The 20,684-nt window shown below is 36.0% G+C and overlaps 1 protein-coding gene across 4 annotated transcripts in view; it reads right to left on the bottom strand.

Moving 5' to 3' along the window:
* The window catches only part of ASPG (asparaginase), a 96,106-nt gene that overhangs the window by 13,749 nt on the left and 61,673 nt on the right, over positions 1-20,684 (bottom strand). The gene's annotated exons all lie outside the window — the stretch shown is intronic.

Genomic DNA, 20,684 nt, shown 5'->3' with positions numbered 1-20,684 from the left:
GTGGGCAGGGGTTTGTGGGGACGTTGGGAGCGGTTTATGTGGATCAGGTTTGATGTGGATGGGTGAATAGATGGGTGGATGGGTGGATGGGTGGACAATTTTTTTAATTAATCAATGCATATTGTTTAGCTCACTCATTGAACCTATAAATATTTGTTCATTCTCAAATTCCTTCAATAGTTTAAATTTTCGTTGCACAATAATCCCCATCTAAAATATTTAAAAATAAAACATTTGAATCATTATATTTTTTAAGATACCCCTTTTCCTTATTAAACTTTCTCTTATCATCTATTGTTTCTGATTCGCAATTTAAACAGAAAGAAGAATATTTATAAATAATAAGGGCTTATCTATCACAAAACTTGCAGAGAGTTAGTTTATTCTCCATATTTAAGGGTTAAATTTTTAGTTAAAATGGAGTTTTGTTTAACACTAAATAAAGATGTTTTCAGACACATTACAACGATTCCAAGAGATTTCAAGTGAAAAGACGGAATATGTAAAAGAAGTCAAACTAAGAAAAGGAAAACATTCTAACTTTTGGATAGATGTTATTTCTAATTATTCATCTGATATTGAGTTTGAAGGAACAGCATATGTTTTTTAAAACTAGTGTGAAAGTTGTTTTTTCTAGAGTATCACCACTTGCTATTGAGATTATTGAAAAACTTAATCTAGAGTCTGATTCAAAGATTGATAAGACTCTTGATCAGAATGGTGTATTTTTTTTTATAATTTTCAGACTGATAAGGATATTCATAAGAAGGGTGTAAGATGAATAATGAGATTTAGGTCAATTAAAAATAGGGATGATTATTATAAAATAAGCTTTAATTTAATAGAGATTGAGGAAGTTAAACGTAAATTGATTAATATTATGGGTGAATTAAGCATTTAGTTTTAAATAAAAAAATTACTAATAAATGGACTCTCTTAAAATGTCTATCAAACAACTTGAAGCTGAACTAGAAAATGTTCCACATAAACCAAATCTAGATAAGTTTGAAAGTGATTTTGAAACAATCTTTTATTATCTTGAAATAATAACTGAAAATATAAACTATGGTAATGAGTATACTAGTTTTAGAGAATCTATTGTTAAAATAATGATGTCGTTTATAGAGGCCTTTTTAAAGCCAAAATCTAGTGAAAAAATAAAGGAATCATTACCAATTTTAAAGGAATGTCTTGCTCTAATGAAGCATCCTTCAGCTAAAAGAGAGCGTAAATTGCTTAATAATTGTTTTTTTTATGGGAAAAAACATTTAGTTTAAGTATAAAATTATAGTTAAATTATTGGTTAATAAATGGATTCTAAAATTCATACACGAGTCAAGAGAAAACAACTAAGACATTGCAAAATCTGTAATAAAACATTAAGTAGTATTTTTAATCTGAAGAAGCATATGCTACGAGGACATGATAGAAAATGTACTACCTGCGATATGGTGTTTAATAGTGTTGGGTTTGTTGGAACAGGGGTTTGTGTTGGTGGAGTCAAAAAAAATTTCAATTTATCTTTGTCTTTTGTCATTCTTGTGAATAAAATGAATCTAAAATCTCTTCACCTTCTAAATCATATATCTTATAAGTCCAAGGAACCGTATCTATTACATCATCAATTTTAAAAAGTTCGTTCGTACATCGTTTAATATAACCTTTTTCAAAATGAGATTTCCATCTATATATTCTTACGATATCACCAACTCTGAACAAAGGTTTTTTGACATTAATCTCTTTTTCATATTTTAATTTTGGAAATGTTTCTGATGGTTTCATATTCTTTGACGTGTGAATCGTGTCATTATACTTATCCACAATATCCTGAATAAAAGATGACCATTGTTGTGAACCGAGTTCTGTGAATTTTTTATATAGTCTCTCTTTTAAGGTACAATTAAAACGTTCCACAACAACGGCCTTTCCTTCATTAAAGGTACTGTATAATGTAATACTGTTATTTTTTAGAAAATTCATAAATGTCTTGTTATAAAACTCTCTACCCTCATCAGTCCACAATTTTTTAGGTTTTCTCTTACTTTTATTAAATATCTGTTGAAAGGCTAACATAAGAGTATTACCTGTTTTGTTTTTTAAAGGGACAACCCATGCGTATCTACTCCTCAAATCAATAACGGTTAAAGCATACTTGTACCCGTTATCATTCTTGAGTTCAATCAAATCAGCGGACCAGATATAATCAACTTCCTTGGAATAAACCTTCCTTCTGTGAAACTTTGTGAATATTGGTTTATGTAATTCATCAGCTAATTGCTCTTCAGTCTTAATAACATCATTAGAGCCTATAAGTTTTTTGAATTTCCAAGTCCAAGTTTCAGTTAAGCACTGATCATCTTCTTCACGATGAACCTATCAACTTTTTCTCTCAAGGTTGGATTTTGTATCAGAGACAAATTATACAACATTTCTCTTTCGGCTTCATGCTTTTCTTCCAAAGTTGTGGTATTCCTATAATCAATATCATGTCTCATCCACACTTCATCAACTCTATTGATGGGTTTACTCCATGATTTAGGATTGTCTGCCTCATCTAATCTTTTATCCAAATTTGTGCCTGGACCACAGAAAGAATACCCTAGTAGATGTAATTCCCCTGGTATTCCAGTAGTTGTAAATTTACTTCCTGATAAAAACTTTTTGTATATCTCCTCCGAGTTTGTGTTTGGAGATAAATTGATTTTTTTTTGAACCACACACCGAACATATACCTTTTTGTATAACCCTGTTATTTTTACTTTTAAAATATGAAATATTTTTAGTGTTAGTTTTCTTTTTACATTTGAGACAATAACTCATTTATTTATGAGAAAAATTCCTACAGAGTGCGAAAACCTTTTTAGTTTCCAACATGCACATTTGAATCTTAATTTTTAAAACATAAAGAATCCTTAGAAATGCCTTCACTCTCTCCTCCATTTATTTAAGAAAAAATGAAAAATTTAATCAAAGTCAATATCTTGTCCTTGACAATAGTCTTGTCGAAAGTATTGCAATTACACTTGTCAATTCTTTGTTTTCCTTCTTGGTGGGTTGAGTTATTTTCTGTAATACCCCCAATCTTTTTTTCATCTCACTGGTTTCCATATTTTCATATTTATTCAGTCTCGCTCTTTCTTCCCTCTCCTCCCTCTCCTCCTTCTCTCTCTTCTCTCTTCTCTCCTTCTCTTTCTTCTCCCTCTTCTCTCTCTCCTCCTTCTATCTCTTCTCTCCTTCTCTTTCTTCTCCCTCTCCTCCTTCTCTCTCTTCTCCTTTTCCTCCTCTTCTCTCTTCAACTCCTTCCTCGTCCCTTACTATCCTTGAATCGCTTTCACCCCATAGGATATCATACATTTATTCATCAGGATTTCTTGTTATTCCTGTATCCAAAATAAATTTTTTTTACAACAGGAAACCAATAAAATTTCTTTTGAATTTCTAAAAGAGCCTTACGTTTTCTTAACTGTATAATTTTTTCATTATTTAACATTCTAATTAAATCTAAAGTCGTCAGTTTATCAACATCAGCATAATGCCAATCTTTTATTGAAAATACCTCATTCTTATGTTGTAGAACATATTTATTAAAATACCGAATACCCTTTTCTTGAAGGTATGCTTGGACACAGAAATGATAATTTTCTTGAAGCCTTCTTGCCGTCATTTATGTATTAGAAATATATGTCAGAATAATATTATGACACGAAACACCTCCCCATCTTCCCATAGTTAAATCATTTTATATGTCCTTACTTATTATATATAATCCTGTTTTTTTCTGTTTTCATGATAAAAACTAGGGCAAAACCATTATTATATTTACCCTTATTAAATTATTTTATTTGTTGTTTACTAATCATGCTTCCACAAAACTCATTCTCGATACCAAGTGGATAATATTCTTCCTTACGAGACTGATTTAATTGTTCCAGGTCTTCTAGGTCAATTTTAAATGACCAATTATACCCTAAATCATTCATATCATACCCCCATTGTTCTATTATCATACAAACGATACACCCTTCTTTATAAAAATTTATTTTAATTCGAACTGTGAATTCTGTATGAACTGGAGATAAAATCAACACTTCTGTATCTTTGGAATACACGGCCGTTTTATTTAAGGATATATATTGTGATAAATCGCTTAATCTCACCAAGTCATTCGCGTCAGTCGGGCTTGGATAATTTTTTAATTTATAAGCATTTTTCATATTAATATTTTTGGTTATATTATATTTATGTCATTCAGCCTGTGCCTTTGTGTAATAATTTGATAAATCAATATCCAGTTATTGGGATACACCAAAGATAGAACTATCTTTACCAACATAAGTCATTTATATTAAATTAAAAATAATCTCATAAATTTTTTTTTTTTTGGAGTTGAAATAACACATAGAGACATAATTGACCACAACACTTGGAATTTAATTCTTGGACTTGAAATGTTTGATAAACACCATTCTGTAAGAATTTTATGACTTCAACAGGTGGTGGAACACCAAAACTATCAAAATAATATTTGTCTTGACTATTAAAAATACAAACCCAATGAGAACCGTTCCCATTATTATCTTCTAAGTGCATAATAATATTCTTTGTATGTTTCGGCACATTTGTTAATTCATCTCTCATACAAATAACCACATTATTAATTTTTAATTTCTTACAATATTTGACAAGTTGTAAATTTGATGTTGTATTCTTTCCAAATTCTTTAAACCACTCATCAATGCTCATTTATTTATTAGAAAGATATAATCCATTACCTCTTTTAGTTAATTTTACACCTGCTTGTGGGATAGAAGAAAGCATATCTCCAACTAACAATCTCGCTTTATCAGGCAGACCTTCAAGTTTTTCAGCAAAATCTACAATTACACCACTTCCACTAATTTGTTTCTCCAACTCTTTGTTATGTCTTTCCAATTATTTTTGAGCCTGGAGTTGAGCCTTCCTTTCATTGGCAGTTTTCACCGCTGTTGAAATACCACCCGTCAATGCTCCAACCGCACTTAAACCAGCAAATAAAGGAATTATAAATGGGAGAAATGCTCCACTTGTCTCTCTTATTTAATATTTTTTCAACATTGGTTTTGTCATTTTAATTTTAAGTGAGCCAGTATCATTCAAGATTTTAACCTGTTCTCTTGTGAGCAAAACATCAATTCTTACTGCTCCTTTTCTCTGAATTGTATAAACGTTAATCGTACAAGGCTTTTGATTTTGAACACAAGATGATAGTTTATGAATATTGATTTGATTTACATATACCCCAGTTGGTACTTTGCCACTCATTTATTTAACAAAAAATTATGTGAGACTAATCATAACACGATTATCTGTATTAATCTGCAATTCTGTTTCTTCCAAAAGCAAACAATATGTATCAACTTCTTCACTCTCTCCTCTTTCAATGTATAGGGAAGTATCCACTCGATTAGACTTTATAGTTTCCTTTTGAGCGCTCAGGTCAAACGCATAGATTGCATACAAACTTTTAAATGCTGTCATATCCAAAATAGGTTCTTTATTTCCATTACTTTCACACACCTTTTGGTAAGACTTGTATGCTTCAGGAAAATCATTTTTTTCCCAATTAATTTCCAATCTATCTCGTGGATAAAATGTTCCATCTAGAGAAACGCGAAGTTGTTTCACCTTAGCATTATCACTCAATGCATTATTCTTATCAGTCGCAGTATCACCATCTGGCTTTTTAAAAATGATCCACAGATATCATGGCTTTCCTTCCAGAACACCCAAATTCCACGTGTAAGTGGTTTGGTTGAGTTTATTGTGTTGACGTCTTCTTTTGAGGTATGATACACTGAGTGGTTTCTTTGAGTTAAGTCTTCTATTCAACATCTCTTCTGTTTTAAGATTAGGAGTATATTCACTAATATACCAACTCATTTCATTAATTACAAATTTATTCTGCTCACCAAAGCATGACCAACACCAAAAAAGCAATCTATTTTCATTATCATTCCTTTGCAGTTGAAATCTAATTTTAAGACCATACAGAACTTTATCATGATCACAAAATCCAAATATACCTTAAAGAGGAACTGCCACAGTAAAACTATTAACTGCTTTTGTATCATCATTATACGCTCCTTTCCTTTGAGTATATCCAGGGTCTGTGGTTGTTCCCGTTGACATATCAGGAATAAAACCTTCGACAGACCACTTTCCCATTCTATCACGGAATGTATAGAGTGTAAATTTCATCATTTCAGATACAGCAGAGACATAATCAACCGCTTCAACTTCTTGTGTTCCAATGTACAAACGCACACTAATCAAACATTTTCCAGAAGAAATCATTTACGAGTGTAGCGTTTGTGTTATTCCCAGCCTTAGTGAATTTAAATTTATACAACAAGAAACTTTCGGATAGATTGAAATAGGTTTGTTGATTATTTATTTCAAAACTTTTTGTACCATTTGCATTCCAGTCTGTTCCAGTTATTGCATTTACCTTGAAGTAATCTTCTTTTTTAGTGGAGTTTGAGATAATAATAGTATCATCCAAATCATAGATACTATCAATTGCTTCCATACTTGTATTTATTTAGGAAAAAAGATGTTAAAACTCTTGAAACCCTGATCCAAGTATTCAAATTATTTTCTGTCGTTCTTGGGGGGACAACTGAGTTTTGCCTTTCTTAATTTCTTGAATTCTTGTAATTTATGAGATTCCTTCTGGGCATCTTTTATGCTCTTTACAGCACCTGCGACATTTCCCACAGCAGAAGCAGTTGAACCAATTAGGTCTTTATGTTTAAGAATAGTTGAACCAATACCCATTAGAGTATCAATTATCCCATCTCCTCTAAATTGATGTCCAACACCCCTTTGTCTCTTAGATTTATAGTATCCTCTACCAAGATACACACCTTCACCCTTGTAGTAAGGGGAAAGGAACATCTCTTCCCCTGTAATTATTTTAAATTTTCCCAACTCGTGTTTCCTCACAATAACCATCGTATTTATTTATTGGAAAACTTCACGTAGGTGAATTCTGATGGATATAACTTCCCCATTAAAAGAAATCATACGATTATCTTGGTCGGTTATCCTAAAATTTACTCTGTGTATGTTTTTTCCTGACACAGGGAGATAAACCAAATTCTTGGGTTCCATATTGAATTTATAACCAATTGGGGTCGAGTATGCACTGAATGAAAATATTGTATTTGTTTTTATTCCATCATTATAAGCACCATCAATCAAATCACAGTGAATTAATACCGAGTTTATTCCTGACGATACTTGAATGACATTATCACTGTAAAACGTCCCATTAGTTTCAATCTTTTTTGAGGAGAAACCCAATAACTCTCTAAATGAATTATCAATTGTGAAATCAACCTTGTAGTTATTTTTAACTTTAATCGTTGATTTTGAAGTCTGTTTTTGAATGTCTATAACAATATTTTTTGGTTCATCACCCTGTTCTTTCAAAAGACGAGCAATTTCGGAAGATATTTGAGAAATCTCATATGCTCCGGGTGAGACTGTTATCGTTTTGTATCCACTTCGGGATTATAACTAAACTAGTCATTTTTATCAGTTATATTAAATAAGGTATTTTCAGTTTCCATGGACAATAAAGATGCCTCATATTCTTTTGTTGGGTCAAGTTGTAGTGGGTATGGGAATGAAGATGTGTGGTCGCTTGTTGTGAAATTAAAACTCAGGATTGTGCTTCTCATCTTATTTAATTAATAAGAGATAAAATGTCTTTATATTGAGATTTATTAATTATTTTCATGTTCATCAACTGGTCTAAAATGGCTGATGCTTCATTAAAACAATTGTTATTTCCAGCCTTCTTACTACCTAACAACAATAACAGTCTATTAACTAATTGCGATGGGTCATTTGGAAGAAAACTAATACCTGAACCAAGGATACTTAAAGCCTGAATAATGTGTTTCTCCTTCTCATTTTTCCTACTTTTACCAGAAATACTAACCCTATAATTTAGTGTTCAGCAGATCAATATATACTCTGTCATCATTATTTTTCATATCCAATGGTTTATCAATATACTTTGATTCATCCCTCACAGTTGAACCTTGTCTTCCATCTTTTGTGAGAAGAAACATTAATCTCGGAGTTAGTTTAACAGGGGGTTGAGCAGAACCCAAGAACTTTAATTCATCATTAAATATCAATACCTTTTCTTGAACAAGATGAAATATTGCTGGTTGTTCTGTTGGAATGAGTCCTGCTTTGGTTTTTGAATCCGCTGAATATTCATTGTTTTGAAGAGCATTCACAATATAATCAGGGGGTCGATTAATCTCTTCCAGTTGTTGAAATAAACCTTCATCATCATATTGTAATTCTCCTAAATGCTTCCTCCGTCATTTGATCAAAATCTTTTAACATTTGAAGTTTTTTAGGAGTATATTCTACTGTGGGAACTGTGGAAACATCTTTCATTTTTTCTTGGGAAGTTTTTAAAAGTGGTTTAAAAAATTTCTCTTGTTTTCTTTCAAATGCTTCTTCACCCATTAGTTTCTGTCTGCGTTTCTTCTTTATGTCTTCCCGTTGTTTTACAACTTTTGAAACCAACTCTTGATGTTCCATAAATCTTCTTGCTCTTTCTTTCGCATCCATTTATTTATTGGAAAATATAATTCAATGAATTGTAAAGATCAACAGGGAAATTTTCCTTTTCTTCATCATCCAAGTAGATGTGTTCAAATAAATCCTTTTCTTTAAATATTTCATCAAATTCTTTATCAACATTAATATGAGTTGTAAGTTCTTCGTCACTAATACTTGCATCGCTGCTTTTCATACGTTTGCGTTGAGTTTCTTCATCAACATCAAAACCGAATGATAAAATCTTTACTCCGCTCAGATGTTTAATAATTTGTCTCGTTCCTTCTGGATTAGTTTCTAATATCCCAAGACTACCAGATTTTAGTTTTTTTAACTCACTCTTACAATGTGAATATTTTGTTGTACCAAGAGAAACCTCCTCAAATATTTGACCTTCATTCCTCAATCGCATATGTTCCTCCATTGAAATATAGTGATAATCTTCACCTTTTACTTCTCCAGGTCTTATTGCTCTCGTTGTTGTTGATACAATGCGTATCACAGGGTGTTTTTTAAGTAAATTTACAATATTCTCATTTGTACTAAACAAGAACCTTGATTTATGAAAGTTTTTTCCAGAAGCAGATTTACCCACAATATTTATAACAATAGTTGTCATTTATATTTGTAATTGTTTAGAAAACAAAAAATATATCCCTTAATATCTCATCCTGTTTCACAACAATATATTTATATTTTTCAGTCGTGTGCTTCATGTAATCCCCAAATTCCTTTTTACTACATAATGTACAACAATTATCTCTCCAAAAATTATTTATATCTATTGAATTTAACTTGAATAAAATAAAAGTATTAGCATTGTTTCTGATGGAACGACGAGGAAGTTGAAAGTACGATTGACTAAGATAAATACAATTACAAGAAGAATGTCTCCCTCTTGTGTAGTAGCTGTCCATTACCGTTTGGTTTCTCTCATTAACACAATCATCAAAGATAACGAGGTTCTTTTTTGATTTATCCAAATCTTGGGGAGACGGTATATCATCCGTATTATCACTAAGAATACAAGTTATCGGTTTTGATTTCTTTTTACATATCTGTGTATCACAAAATAGTTGCATTATATCTTCAATGTTGTAATCATTTAGTTTGTTTTGAAGTTTAAATAAACCGAGTATATCTTCTTTTTGAAGACCAGCATTAAAACCTTGTGAGAGTAGTTGATACTCTGGTTGAAAACTAGACTTTGTGAAAATTATTAAATTATCATAATCTAAAAAGTTGGGAGTCAGGAGCATCTTCAAAAGTAAGCAGGTTTTTCCACATTCGCTTGAACCAACTATGAGACATCTTTATGAATTTGGAAGATTTTTATGATTGTTAAATTTTATCTTATTTTCCCAAATGGGTAAAAAAATCATTCATTTATATATTTGGAAAACAGGTTATTTAATTTATTATTGGCTTTTTTAGAAACTATATTTTATCCTAAGTTAAGGTTTAATTTCAAGATAATCCATTATTTTATTTATGCAATATCTTGTGCTGATATTTCCCTGATAATCACATCCATGAATAATATATAACAACAATCCTTTTAACATTTCTCTAATACGTTCAGTTTCTTCCCTTGTAAGGAAAGGTGTGTTATCACCCTCATACTTTACATTCATTTTTGGTGTAAATCGAAAAGAATTATTTTCCTTTTTAAATTTTTTATTATCATTAATTAGAAGATAATCACAGAATATACATTGTTTATAGGCTTTTGACTCTGTGTTTAATCCCCGTCTTTCACACGCAGGACAATTCTCAAATTTGTCATATGGAGAATCAGGGAAGTCTAGCATATTTATAAAGTAAAATTTTACTTAAACTGAAATTCATCTATACTTTCAGTTGCATATTGACTCATATTTAATAATATTACAATCGATATCTATATACTTTTTTTCATTACCAGATTCAACTACAACATATTTTTATATTAAAGGTAATTTTAAAATGATCCTTAACTACTATTGAACGAAATGTCATTTCACCTGATATATTAACATCCTTTATTTCATCAGGATTTACATATTTAGGGTTGTTGAAAAAAATACAAATTTCTCCTTGCATATTACAGATGGTCTTATCTTTTGTTTCGAAAGCTTCATCCATAAGGTTTTTGTTTTGTGATAGTTTTTCTTGTTTCATTGCTTTTTCTTGTTTTGAATATATTACCAGAAGGAGAAGAGAAACTTTTGTTAGAGATACTTTAATTGATGTTCTACCAGGTATACTAAAAGCACTTCCACTGAAGGAAATTGAAGAACTCATCATATCCACCATAATTGTTTTTACCCAATAGTTGTTATATTTATCTTTGTTCAATTTTACATCCTTGACATATTTCTCAGTATCTTTTACAAATGAAGAGATTGATTGTGTGGTGTAGTCTACGGGCCTACGGGGAAGGGCATGGTGGTGTGGGAGTGGTCGGAGTGGTCATCGTGTCTGCAAGGGATATAAGGAGTGTGCGCCGCCTGAGGCGTTGTAGGAATGCTGTAGTCGCCCAGCTTGTGATTGTGCTGAGTACGTAATAAAAGGACGGTGGTGGGCAAAGTACGCCCGCGCTCCCGCTTGTGCAACACAGCCTGGCTCGACTGTTCCCCCGATCGTGTCTGCCTGCTAAGCATCTTCTATTCAGTTCACCACAGTTGGCTGATGAGGATCTTCGGATCGGCGTGTGCAGGGTGGCAAATGACCCGTGCGGTTCCAGGCTACGGAGCCAAGGGTCTCGCCAGCAGGAGCATGGCAGAGGGTCGGTGCACGGCAAACGAACGCGTGCCCGCCTTCGTCGGAATCGACTTCGGCCACGTCGAGTGGGCAACGGCCGCGCTCAGTGTTCGTTTTATTGAGGCACGTCAGATCGGGGGAATGATTTCTGCAAAGCCACGGCTAAAGAACGAGGACACACGGTTCGGCTCGAACGCGGCGTGGGACGTCGCGCAAGCTCTGAAGAATGTCCGGGGTCTCGATGGTCGGGGCACAGCAGATGGTCCGGGGGTCGGCGCGATGTGCCAGGCACGCACGGCCACGCGCACGGTCTGCGGCACGGGTCGTGGGCGAGCGTTGCAATGCAATCACTCGGACGGCGGTCTGAGCACTCGAGGTCGTCTACGGTGTGTGGGCCGAGGGTCATCGCCCATCGTTACAGTCATAGATGGCGGTGTGCGAAGCGATCTTTCCGTCCCGGGTCAAGACCGACCGCCAGTATGGTGTTTGGTGCATGGCGTGCACGGTGACGCCCCGAGTCGAGTTTTGCAGCCTGAGCACGGAGATTCCAGCGACCCGGAGCGGGAGATGCTGCCCATGTTGAGCCTGGTTTCAGTTGATGCTACGGTGACAGGACCGATGCCAGTGAATGTCGAAGTGATCGGGGCACTGATCGGGTGTCGAGTTGAGTCCACTCGTGCTGCCCGCGCATCGCGCGCGTACACCGGCGAAGCGGTTGCGCCGCTTGCAGCGCCCGATGTCTCGGTGCTTTACCGGGGGCGAAGCGCCCTACTCATGGTGGTTGTGGTGCGAGGGGAGGGGCCCGTCCTTTTGGGTCGGGACTGGTTGACGCGCCTCGAGCTGGATCTCCAGCTCGTACCTCCAGGTGCGCCGGTGCTTCCTTCGTTGCTTCCTTTGAGACCCGAGGGCGAGGTTCTGGCGGCGGGAGCCGCGTCGATGCAACGGGGGCGGCCGTTCGTTGCTGCCTGCAACGGTGATGTACGGTTCGGGAGTGGCGAGAGCCGTATCAGCTCTCGCGATGAGTTCCCGCGCTTCGGCAGCGTTCGTGAGGCAATGCGCGCCGGTGTTGTTCGGGCAGCTTCAACAGGTTGCGGTGAGCCCGTGGCGTTAAAGGAAGTCGCGAGTCACAACATCGAGTCGACAACCAAGAGACGGACTCGTGATGTGGGTTGTGGGTTGCTGTTCATTGAATATGTGTTTTTCCTTGCTCTAGTGATGCAGTTTAACGTTGTTGAAATAAATGCCAGCAGTTCCTGTGTGAGAGTGGGTTTGGCGGAGATCAATCGATGGGTTTTGCGGTATGGTCAATGTGATGTGGTGGCTTTGGGAGCGGTGGTGGCGAATAAAAAGGTTTGGTTGGCCTTCCATTGCCCCGAGCCACGGGTAGTTGTTTTATCAGGTGCTGGGATTTTATCAAAAAAAACGCGCTGTACGGAAAAATGAGTTTGCAATGATTCCAGTGGTGTTCCTATTGGTTTATGACGAGCCTGTACTTAAAGTGTGGTTTGAATGGGGTTGCGACCGTCTAACTGCCGTGGGGGTCTCGGAGATCGGCTCGGAGCCAGGACTGGTGCGCTGGTCGGCGTTACCCCCACCTCTGGTTGCGGCAAGGTCAGACGTGCCTGGCGCCTGGGACGCGGCTCTCTGGGTTCGCTCAAGGCCGTTTTGGCCATGCGGTGGAATCTTAACTGATTGTGGTGCGTGGATTGTTGTGGAGCATTGGTTGCATCCAGCCAGCGGCGCTGTTCAGCGCCCCCATCCAAGGTCATTCGGGGCTGGCGCTGGCGCCACGGCTGCCAGACAGCGAGCTTCCGGCCTCAGAATGTTATCTGCTTCAGGTCTGGCTGGGGGAGATGGGCCGCCTTGTGGGCCGGAGGCGTTTGATGGTGCTGGGGGGAGGTTTGCTCGGGAGGTCGCCGCGACCTCGGCAAAGGCCGTGTAAGTGTGGGCCGCCTGGGGGCGTTTTTGCTGCGTAGTGCTGCTGTGCTTCTCGTCTTGCTGCTTCATATTGGTAACGCGGTCAGAGTTTGGTGGGTGCTTTGTGCACCTCCGTCTTTGGAACCTGGCCTTTGCTGCTCCACTCGCTCGCATCGACACATTATATGATGTGGTGTGCTTTTATACTTCGCTGTTTTTTTTTTTATACCGTAGTGCTTCGTGCTGTTGTGCTTATTATGATGGTGATCATTTAATAATCATAGTTTTAGGGGGGAGGAGTGTGGTGTAGTCTGCGGGCCTACGGGGAAGGGCATGGTGGTGTGGGAGTGGTCGGAGTGGTCATCGTGTCTGCAAGGGATATAAGGAGTGCGCGCCACCTGAGGCGTTGTAGGAATGCCGTAGTCGCCCGGCTTGTGATTGTGCTGAGTACATAATAAAAGGACGGTGGTGGGCAAAGTACGCCCGCGCTCCCGCTTGTGCAACACAGCCTGGCTCGACTGTTCCCCCGATCGTGTCTGCCTGCTAAGCATCTTCTATTCAGTACACCACAGATTGAAACTTGTCTTTTGTGTCTCAAAACATTGTATTTATTAAGTGAAAAAAGTTGGAGGATAAAATGGTTTTAAGCACAGATTCACCTATAAATTAAACGAAATTTTCATCAAGAAAATTTTAGTTTAAGCAAAGTTTTATTATATAAATATGGTGAATACAACGTACTGCGATGTTTGTAATCACGAATATAAATGTTATAAAAAAACACCTTCAAACCAACAAACATACATTTAATCTATTTCATCAAATATCTCCTCTTGAATTGGAAAGAAAACATTGTGATATCTGCTCAAAGGATGTTTTGAAGAGTAGTTATAATAGACATCTTCAATCACAAAAACAAGAAAAATGAGTTTAAAGTAAAGGGAGACGATTATATTGAAAACACTGATGGGGCATTTAAAGGGCATATAAAAATAAGGATTTTTCAATTTGGAGAACCCGGTCCATCATCAATAGCTGAATCAATTGAAATAGTGAAACCTGATGTGGAAAAAAATTATTAGAAAGACATTAAAAGAAATGAAAACTTTAAAGTTTGATATGGGAGTGAAAATGAATATGAAAAGACAAGATGAAGAACAAACTCCTTATATGAGAACAGAACTTCATTTTATAACATCATTTCAAGATTTTTTGAATTGTGGGGTTTATGAAGAACCATCAAGACAAGAGGAGGATGTTGATAATACAGTGGTAGGAAGTGGATTTCATATTTAAAAAATCATCTTTTTAGATAGACATATTCTAAAATCAAACCCTCTTAAAGCTTCTTCTTACATTGAATTACCAAAAGAAATAAAACTAAAGAAGGCAGTTGTTAATATTAAGAACAATGATAATAAATGTTTTCTCTGGTCTGTTCTTGCTCACTTACATCCACCAAATTATAATTCAGAAAGAGTAAAATAATATATGAAATATGAGAATACCTTGGACATTAAAGATTTTAAATTCCCAATGCCACTAACAGATATTCCTAAATTTGAGAAAAAGAATAATCTTTCTATTAATGTATATGGATTAACGGATACAAACAAAGTTCAAATATTAAAAATTTCAAACAACTCTAAAAATGAAGAAACACACATTGATCTTTTATATTTTAGTGTTGGAAAGAATTCACATTATACATACATCAATAATTTATCAAGATTAATCTCTTCTCAGTTATTCAGAACAACAAACAAAATATATCCTTGTAAGCGATGTCTTAATTCATTTCATACAAAAGAACGATTCGAACAACATTCAAAATATTGTAGTAATCATAAATCAGCTGTAATTACAATGCCTAAACCTGGTAAAAAGATTTATTTTGAAGATTATAATAAATCTATCATGCACCCATTTGTGATATACGCTGATTATTAATGTATCCTAAAGAATCATATACAAATAAATATCAAAAACATATTCCTTGTGGTTTCTGTTATTATATCAAATCATCTGTTGGAGAAAAGTATAATAAACTTGAACATTATAGTGGAAAAAAGCTTCACAAGAGTTTGTAAAACGATTAGAAAAGGATTGTACAAGACTAACTAAATTAATGAAAGAAACAAACGAACGGATGAAATTAACCGAAGAAGAAAAATTAGAATTTAGAAAGAACAATATCTGTCATATTTGTGAGGAGGAAATTGAGGAGTCTAAAGTTAGGGATCATTGTCATCTTACTGGTAAATATAGAGGTCCTGCTCATTCCTGTTGTAATCTTAATTATAAATTTCCTTCTTTTATTCCAGTCTTTCTTCACAACAGCGCCAACTATGATACACATCTATTTATAAATGAACTTTCAAAAATACCAGGGAATATTTCTGCCATAACAAACACAAGTCAAAAGTATATTTCATTTACAAAAATGATATTCACAAAACCTTTAACTCGTATTCGGTTTCTTGATTCTTACAAGTTTATGGGAACACCACGAGCAACAAATCTAAGCTCCATGGGGTCTTTTCCAAATCTTAATTCATTCTTTCCAAAAGAGAAAATTCTAACTAAAGAGGAAATTCAGATTAAAGAGAGAATTAAAAGTAAAGAGGAAATTCTAATTAATGAGGAAATTAATGAAGAAATTCTAACTGAAGATGAAATTCTAATTATAAACAAAATTCAAACAATGAATGAAATTATAACTAAAGAGGAAATTCTGATTAAAGAGGGAATTCTAACTCGAGAGGAAATTCAAACAAGGAATGAAATTCAAAGTAAAGAGAAAATTCTTACAAGAAAGGGAATTTATCTTTATGATTATATGGATTCATTTATGAGATTTAAAGAAACACAACTTCCTTCAAAAGAAAGTTTTTATAATAACCTTTATGAAGAAGATATAAGTGATAAGGAATATAAACACGCACAAGAAATTTGGAAAATATTTAAGATAAAGAACCTTGGAAAATATCATGATTTGTATCTAAAAACAGATGTTTTATGTTAGCTGATGTGTTTGAAACTTTTAGATAACTCTGTCATAATAAAAATTGTTATGGATTAGATCCTGCCCACCATTTCACAGCTCCTGGTTTAGCTTGGAGTGCAATGTTGAAAATGACAAAACAAGATATAGATTTAATCAGTGATGTAGATATGCTTTTGATGATTGAGAAGTCTAAGAGAGGTGGAATATCACAGGTATGTTCAAAAAGATATGCTAAAGCAAATAATAAATATCTTCCAAATTATGATAGTGAAAAAGATAGTAATTATTTGATGTATTTTGATGCTTATAATTTGTATGGATGGGCAATGTCTCAATCTCTGCCTTATGGTAAATTAGAGTGGGTGGAAGAAAAGGATTATGAAAAGGCTTTGATGAATATTGTTATTTCTTCTCAAGAGGAATTGAATCAGGAAGAAGAAGGTTATTATTTTGAAGTTGATTTGAGGTACCCGAGTGTTCTTCATAATAAGCATAAAGACCTTCCTTTTGCATGTGAGAAAGAAACCCCAAAGAAAGAATGGTTAAGTGATTATAAAAGTTTTAATATTAAAGGCAAACCAACAGAAAAATTATTAACTTGTTTGTTGTTGTTCCGATCACGTGGCTTTCAGTCAGTCAAAATGACGGACTTAGTACATTCCTTCAAATATCTTTTTCTCCACACCCACCAGTCAGCATGCTACCATATTTCGGTTATATAATAACATTAGGACAGGGTAGGGATGTTAAATTGTGGAGGTCATGCCGATCATGTGACTGGAAGTTTGTCAAAATGGCGGTCACGTAAATTCCTTCAAAAATCTTCTTCTCCCGAATGGGTCAAAATTTGAAAGGCAATTGTTCGTTGCAGTTCAATCTGGAGAGACTCTGACAAGGGTGACTAAATAATGACCTCACAAGGGGTTGTACCCCTTATGCGACCAAGAAGATGTCTCTCCATGAACTATCCCGTCTGACGTTACCTTGTCAGTGCTCTATAAACTAGAGTTCATAGAACAAGTGACCCTGTGCAGTCTTGAGAAAGATGACATGGTAAGGGTTTTTTAAACTCTTGCTTTGCGTTTCGGAGCATGATATATATATATATATATATATATATATATATATATATATATATATATATATATATATATATATATATATATATATATATATATATATATACATATATACAATTCCTATAAGCTGTCATTTTGTCTGAATCTCGATATTCCCCAACGCTGAGAACGTGAGCGGCGAATCTGATTAGTTGAGATGGCATAAAATGGCGTAATATTTTGTCCAAGAACTGCTAAACTGGAGGTTTTTGGAAGCGATAAGAAGGCAATTTGTGTTCTACAGTGTTCAAGTATATAATTAAATTTAAATAAAATGAAAGTTTTAAAGGCTGTAGAAAAAAAAATTCAGAAGGTTTGGAGAGAGTCGTGAGGATGAGAACAGTGGGGCAAGCACAGACATCACCAGGGTTTTTGTTGCGGGAGGTGTGGGGTGAACACAGGTGTACAGTGAGGAATGAACAAACACAGACAGCACATTCAACTTCTGGCAAGACCCTCTCACAGAAATCACAATCACAAGTCACAACACAGGCATGTAATCACCTGTCCATACCCAAGCTACCTACCAGACAAGCCCTACCAATGTGCATGTACCTGTCTATCCATGATGCTTCTTGGTACATATCTAACTCAAATTTAAACCGGTGCTATTTATAATATGATGCTTATGCACTTTTCCTTGAATGGTCATCAGCAGCGACCCTCTCATTGACAGGCTGTCGCTGCTCCTATGGTTGGCAGCAAGTGTCCCGGAAGCAGTGGCGGAAAGAGAGTGGCACCTCGATATGTGGGAGAATTGCGTGCTCTGCCAGTGGGCCACCCAGATAGATCAGATGGCAGAGTGCTGGCAGGGTTCACTGGAAAACCTTGGTTTGATTCCCAGTCTAGGTACATAGTTTTCCCACATATACATGTTATGTATTTGATTATTTTATCAAAATGTTGGAATAAATGTATTATTAAAATCCTGCAACTTTCCATATACTGGACTGTATTGTTTCCGATGTTTCATAATTGTTTTTTGATGTTTTATATATCACGATGAACATACCTTCCAGTGTACCATTTCGGTACATGGTACACCATTATTAAATAAAGTTTGAAAAATTTGTTTTAACGCAATATACATATTAGAAAGTTTTGCAACATTGTTTTTTCACTCTCCTTTTATAAAGATATATACATTTAAAATCATACTTACTCTATTTATATGTAAATAGCAATAATTTTGTATTTGAAGAGTGTGCCGTGTGGTCTTGGAAATTTTCTCCCATCTACTGTTCGGAAGGCTCCCTCTCCGAAGGAACACATTTTTAGCATGAGATGGCAATTTTGGGTACTCCGAGCAAAGAGCTCAAGACATTGAAGAGTCTTGGAAAGGAGCTCTTCTGGCGGAGAGGGTGAGGTGTCCTAAGATGCTCCTGCTAAGGGTGAGCTCGGAGGCCCGAACAGGACTTTTGGCAGGGGTGAGATGAGGCATCAGAGGACCCTCATTTTCCGAGTACTTATGCTGCTGGAAGCAGATTACAGTTCCGTGGTAAAACAATGACGTCACTCGTCTGATTGGCCCAGAACGGTCTCCGATGCAATAAGCATACATGCTGACATGGTAGGTTCTAAGCAATTTTAGATTATAGCATTTCATTTATGACTTTCACTACCTTGCACTGCCAGGGATTGACTTGATTAAAAGAAAGTCCTTGCACCACTCCACCTGTATGTGCAGACCGTGGATTTTTACACTTGATAAAACTGAGATCTAAAATATGCAGAGAATCTCGTCCATAAATCACATGCAAAACAAAGATTATGAGACATTGGTGCACTTTTACATCAATTCCAAGGACATTAGAAGATGAGAGGAAAATCAACTGAGTACATGGCATTATGAATCTGAGATCCCATATCATGAGCTCAGTGTTTTACAACCAGACTCGGTGGCATACTACTTGGAGCATCTGTTCTGAGACTGGAGGTTGGGGGTTCAATCCTAATCCTGGCCATCATACCAAAGGCTTAACAACAGTACGTGCTGCTTCATCAAGTGACGCTCAGCATTTAGAATATAGAGCACAGATAAACCCCATGGGTTGGCACCCATGGAGAGTGGCGGGGAGGGTGGGGGCACTGACTGTGCAGGGAAAAGCGACGTCACCAAAAATGCCCTGGGAATGCCAATTACGTCCTACAAGGTCAGCGCTGTGTTTGTCTGAAGTTCAGTGATGTGTTGTGTCACTTACAATGTTTGTTTGCGTGTGCATGTGATTTGTGCTGCAGTTCCTCCATGAGCCTCAGACCATGTTGAAAAACACTTTGTGCTCCAATTGTGAACTACATAATGGGTAAAAATCAGGAATTAATCATTGTCGCAACAACATTTTAACGTGTGCCAAGTGCAGTCATGTGGAGTAGCATTTGAGGATTTACTACAATTCTTTTCATCCATTTGGTAAGGAATCAAAAATGATGGAATTTCTGATTTTGACGTCCCCCATGTATTCCTGTTTTCCTCAGGTCCCCTTCCTCCAATCTATCTATATCTCTATCTCGATATCTATCTAGTGTACCTTTCTATAGCTCTCCCTCTTTCCTTCTCTCATTATATAATTCCATCATTTTATTTACATGTTTGATTAAATATAGCCTCCCCACCCCCCCCCCAAAATGGCCATGTTTTCCCACATCCCCTCCTCGTGAATACGTAGTAATTAGAAAGCATTTGGAAATGAAAAACCCGTCCGCATCAGTTTTGTACTCTTTCTTCTTCTATTCTTCCATATACCAAACATGACAACAACAGCTAAAAGAAATACCAAAAAAATTGATGATTTTAGGTGACCTTGACCTTTTGACGTCAAAAGCAACAGGCTTCAGTGACCTAATATTCAAGCCCTGTTCAAATCTCAAGTCAATCAGATGCAAATTGGCAATTTTGTGACCTTGACCTTTTGACCTCAAAACAATCAGCTGCCAGCATTTTATTGGTGAACCAATTCAGTGATCCAATATGCAAACCCCTGTTCAAATTTCAAGTCAATCAGATGAAAATTAATTATTTTATGCGACCTTGAGCACTGACCTTTTGATCTAAAAAAAAAAAAACAATCGACTTCCAGCTTTGATTGATGAACGAATTCAGTGACCAATATGCATATTCTTAAAATTTCAGGTCCATCACATCTCTCTCTATCGAGTGCAGCCCGTGGCTGCTTGTTGATCATTGGTTGGAACGCGGCTACACCACTGATGCAGTGTCCCTCTTACCAGTACACTGGTACTCATTTTGCCAACCTCAGAAGGATGACAGGCTGAGT

The sequence above is a fragment of the Eptatretus burgeri genome, chromosome 13 (assembly GCF_056783735.1).
Source record: "Eptatretus burgeri isolate ZD-2024b chromosome 13, Ebu_testis_v1, whole genome shotgun sequence".
In the NCBI taxonomy this organism is placed as follows: Eukaryota; Metazoa; Chordata; class Myxini; order Myxiniformes; family Myxinidae; genus Eptatretus; species Eptatretus burgeri.
Note: the sequence above shows the minus strand (reverse complement) of the source record. Positions and strands in the feature narration are given on the sequence as shown.